Source organism: Lactuca serriola, chromosome 6 (assembly GCF_051521515.1).
Source record: "Lactuca serriola cultivar US96UC23 chromosome 6, Lser_US96UC23_V15, whole genome shotgun sequence".
NCBI lineage: Eukaryota > Viridiplantae > Streptophyta > Magnoliopsida > Asterales > Asteraceae > Lactuca > Lactuca serriola.
In genome coordinates, this window is record NC_136413.1 from 132544167 (window position 1) to 132549394 (window position 5228).

The window sequence follows — 5228 nt, forward strand, 5'->3', positions numbered from 1 at the left end:
CGGTCATTGCTTCTTAAAATTTTGAACTTGATTACTGATCTGGATTTACCCCTGCCATTGTTGTCGCATGTTACTGCTGCTATTTATGTTGTTTATCCTATTATTTTTCTATCTGTAAATGTTTATGGTGGTTTATTGGTCATTGTTTCTTAAATTTTGAACTTGATTAGTGATCTGGATTACTTCAAAAAAATATTTGAAGTTTTCTGTAATACATATTTTTTTGAAGATTATAAAGTGATATTAAGAAAATGAGAAAACTTACAAATGGATTTTCTAGGTTGAATCTTGATATGCCTTTTTATGCCCCTCTATTTAGACATAAAGAAGTCATGTCGAGATAAGACCATGAAATTACCAATCAAATAAAATGTCAAAATTAATTTATTTTATACGGGCTTACAAAAGGCTACAATACTTTAGTTATCCCAAATTATGATTTGTTAAACTGTTGGTTGAATCATTGTAAACTGTTTGTATTTTATGTGTTTTAATAATTGAAAATTGTTTATTTTAATAGTCCAGGGACATAATGATAATTTTCTGGAAAGGGGTATATAGTTTGTGTTTTTATGTGTCTTTCAGTTTTGTTTTCTTTGTTTGAATGTTTGAATATACTTTATTGCATTATTGATTGTGTTCTTAGACTTTATTGCATAATGGTAATTTTCTTCCATTGTTCTTATACTTTACCATGATTTTGCTGCTATTTTTAGGGATAAATGCAAGAAATAGCAATGAACTTCTCTTTATCGTGAATTATAGCATTCTCCTTTCATATGCTTCTGTTACGACATTGGATTTTTAGTTTTTTTTTTTAAATTTAAAATTTATATTTTTAAGGCATTGTAATTTGAACGATAAACCAATTGTATTGAACAAGTGTCGATTCATTGTGTAAGACATAAGCAAAACGAAAATAAAACTTCTAAACTCAGCTTTACTTGGAAACCTTTAAAGAACATAAACATAAATAGATTCACGTGACACAGAACTTCAGCCGGATAACACCAAAAAAAATAACTAAATCTAAAATCCACATTTCACATGGTTTGAATGCTCTTAAGAAATGTCACATTAAAACTAATAGCCCCACCCATTTGTTTACACCTTGTGCACTCAAATTACATATGAAGGAGGTACGATTGCAAACAAGCAAGTAGCTTATGATCAAAATCATTTATTATACTAATGCTCTAGTAACCTACTTAAAGAATCTTTCATGATTAAACTGTTGGTTGAATCATTGTAAGCTGTTTGTATTTTATGTGTTTTAATAATTGAAAATGCTCCATACATTTTTCGACTTAGCGGTCAAAATTATCATAGTATCGGATTCATTTTACCGAAACAGGGATTTAAACCAAAATTCTCTCAGTTGTACATATAGGATACTTATAATGAGATCGCAAATAGACGAACATTTTTTAGGTACACTCTTCACAATTATCACATTAATAGATATATTATTCATCAGCATTAATTTCTTTATTTATCTTATGTTTATATGTTCATCTTACTTGCAGTGGAGAAAATCAGTGATCTTGTAACGCCTGTGTTTCCAGGCTAGGCATTATCCTTGATGTAATAGTCTAGGTTAACCTTTGTTACCCAATTTGAAATAATAAAAATGTATTATTTGTGAATTATGTGAATTATGTGTGTGTTTTCTTAATTATTATAATTTAATTGAATTAAGAATAAAAATAAGCGTCAAAATGAAATATTAGATAAAGTCGATATCTATGGATAAAGTTGTAGTGGCCGAAACGAGGTTTCCGAATATATATAGAGCGCCCAAATCTGACTTCGTATGAGGAAGTTATGATTTTCTGAAGTTTCGACTTGGTTATATGCAGCCCGAATACTCGATTTGAGATCGAACGGTTTTTAGCCGAAACAATCTAAACGAGAATCGAAGATCTCGTTCTTAGTAGCGAAACGATGAAAAGTTAGGCGAGAACGGACGTCGGACGAAGAAGTTATGAATTTATAACGAAGTTTTGCTGTCTGGGCCTACTAAAAATAAATAATAAAAATAAAAGTCAAAATTAGCCGACGGAGTCTAAATGAAAGTTGTAGAGTATGGTCTAACCTACGCGTGGATATAAAGAACGTCGAAAACGGAGTTCGTATCAAGAAGATATGAATTTTTGAAGTTTATTAAATAATTAAAATATAAATTTAATTAATAAATCCGATATTATCCGAAGGGGAGTCACCGGACTTATCCGGGTTACGCCCAGCGTACAGCGAAGCATGACGAAGCCTCGCACTCGAGAACTCCGATGACGCATGCAGTGACGCTTTTGGCATTACGCCCAGCGTAATGCGAGGGTTCAGCCCTATAAAAGGGGCATGCGAGGGCAAGGATTTTGTGAAAAACTTTAGGTGGGGGACTGAGACAGGTGGGAATGAGGGAATCCAATGTGCTGGTGCTCTTGTAGCTTTAAAAGAAAACGTTGGAAAGCTTGGAAATGATCACAAGAATGCCAAGACTTTAGCTTGGAAATGATCACTTTATTCGTTCAAAAAATGTAAGTTTCTGTTTGGAAATTATTACTATATGGTCTTATATAACTAATATGTGTATTGATAGTGGTCTTAAATTGAAATTTGAACACACATGATTATAGGTGAAACAAGCAATTGTTGAAGATGCGAAACAAATAAAATTCTAGCTTATATAACTGCCTTGAAGAAGCTCTGCAATCATCCAAAGGTAAAACATTTTTGGAAGAATCACAACATTATTAGGACACAATTTTTTCTGATGCATTTCTTTGATATTGTAGCTGATTTATGATACAATGAAAATGTTCTCCGGAAGGTAAAACTAAATCATGTCTTATTATGTTGTGTTATTTTGTACAATGTTCTTGATATTTATTTATTTATTTGTTAGATCTGGATCTTGTACTGGTGGATGATGACCTGGTTGAAGTGTCATGAAAGATGCAAGTCTTGGCCTGTTTGTTGGCCCATCTTTGTAAGAGAACAAATGATCGAATTGTATTGGTTTCAAATTATACTCAGGTATAAATTACAAGTTCTTTTATGTAATTAGGAGTTTAATAAAAGTGATTAAATCTTTAAGTGGTTGTAATTCTTTAGACACCAGACAAAAGTTGCAGGATGGGTCCACATCAATTAGCATAATACAAAAGTTGGTCAACTGCTTCAATGATCCATCAAAGGTATTTAATTTTTAATCATATAATAAGTACATACTCATTTAATAAAAAAAAATACACATCATTATGTTGCAGGATGAGTTTGCATTTCTTTTCAGCAGCAAAGCTGGTGGTTGTGACCTCAACTTGATAGGTTGAAATAGACTTGTTCTGTTTGACCTGATTGGAATCCTACAAATGACAAACAGGTACTTAGACACTCAACTTTGTTTTTCTAGGGACAAAGTCGTCTTTTTTATATCTTTCTTTTCCATGTAGGCTGCTGCAAGAGTCTAAAGGGATGGGCAGAAGAAGAGAGTATACATCTATAGGTTTTTGATATTAAACATTGATATTTGATGTTTTTGGATGTTTTGTTAAAATTTGGTACTTGATTTTGGTATTTTAATATTAGTGTTTGTTTTGGATTGTATAATTATTTGATGTTTTTGGTATTTTATTATTGTTTAGTTTGGGATTGTATAATTATTTGATGTTTTTAACATTTTTTTTATTTTAGATTTGTAATAAAAAAATTAATATTATATATTTGCGAGGGATCAGCTACGGAAACAAAAAAAATGACATCTAAATTTTGCTAGGGATCAGCGACGGAATATAAAAAGACAGATATAAAGGTTTGCAAGGGATTAGCGACAGAAAATAAAAAGACGGATATAGAGCTTTGCAAGGGATTAGCGACAAAATATTTATTTACTTTTGTCGCTGATGTCCTAAAATAACGGTATTAAGAGAGCAACTTGCGATGGAAATTCCGTCGCTAAAGTCGTCGCAAAGAAAATCAAGTCCGTCGCTAAATCTCTCGCTAAGCCATTAGCCACCTTTTATTTGGCTATGGAGTAAGTCTGTCACAGATCCGTCGCAAAAGACCTCTAGTGACGGAATAGCGACGGATTCATCCGTCGTTAAAACCCATGTTTCTAGTAGTGTCATACATCTGCCACAAATGAAAATGATCCTAACCCTACCAATCTTGAAGTATCGGAGAACATTGGTGCTGCATCTGAAAACACCACTACTGAAATTGCTGAAACTATAAATGTAGGCGATAGAATTGGATTCCAAGTAAGAGGATGCGAAGATCAATTTAGAAACTTGATCAAAAGACGAGGTGTGATTATAAGTGATCAAAGAATATTCTATCTCTCAATATTCGTGGTATAGGGTGTGAGGTGAAAAGAAATTGGGTGAAAGATTTAAAACAACAAAATCATGTGGTTTTCTTAGCTATTCAGGAAACAAAATAATCTGAAGTCAAAGAAAAATTGGATAAGGCTGTATGGGGCTCCTGTAACTTTTTAAGTGAAGTTGTTGACCTTATTTGTTTATCTGGTTGCATCCTCTCTATCTGGAACCCCTGTTTCATTAAGACCCTAGACATTATCAAAAACACTAACTTTCTAGCTATCTATGGTACCTGGCTGCCCACTAATAGCACTTGTTGGTTTATGCCCCCCAACAACCACAAAGAAAAAAAATCGTTGGTCCACCTTGGAAAATCTAATTGGTTCAGACCCGAATGCTAGGGGTGCGTTTGGTTATAGAAAATTTTCCAGTTTTCTAGGAAAAATTTTCAAAAAAAATGGAAATTTTGAAAACGCGTTTGTTCGTTCAGTTTTCCAAAATTTTCAGTTTTCCAAATTGTATGTAAATTATAAAAGTGATTTTTACAGTTTTCCAAATTTCTAAGATGGAATATGAAAACTCTTTCGGTTTCAACAAAACGCGTTTTCTAAAATTTTCATTGAAATTTAAAAATGAATCTCAACTCTATTTTCTGAAAACATTTTATTAGAAAATGAAATCAATTTTCCACAACCAAACGCACCCTAGGTGGTTTGTTTTTGGAGACTTCAACTGTGTCAGATCACAAGTAGAAAGAATGGGCTCCAATTTCTGTCACACCTCGGCTTTTCACTTCAATAAATTTATCTTCGATACAGGACTTACTGACATTAAGCTTGGTGGACGCAAATTTACTTATATGAGCGCAGACGGATCCAAACACAGTAAACTTGACAGATTCCTAATCAC

General features: G+C 32.7%; 1 long non-coding RNA gene across 1 annotated transcript; it reads left to right on the plus strand.

Moving 5' to 3' along the window:
• Window positions 1-2914: 2914 nt before the first annotated feature.
• LOC145059121 (uncharacterized) lies at window positions 2915-3719 on the plus strand. The gene is made up of 3 exons (XR_013686643.1): window positions 2915-3036; window positions 3129-3197; window positions 3270-3719. It is a non-coding gene; the product is annotated as an uncharacterized LOC145059121 (long non-coding RNA).
• Window positions 3720-5228: the final 1509 nt, after the last annotated feature.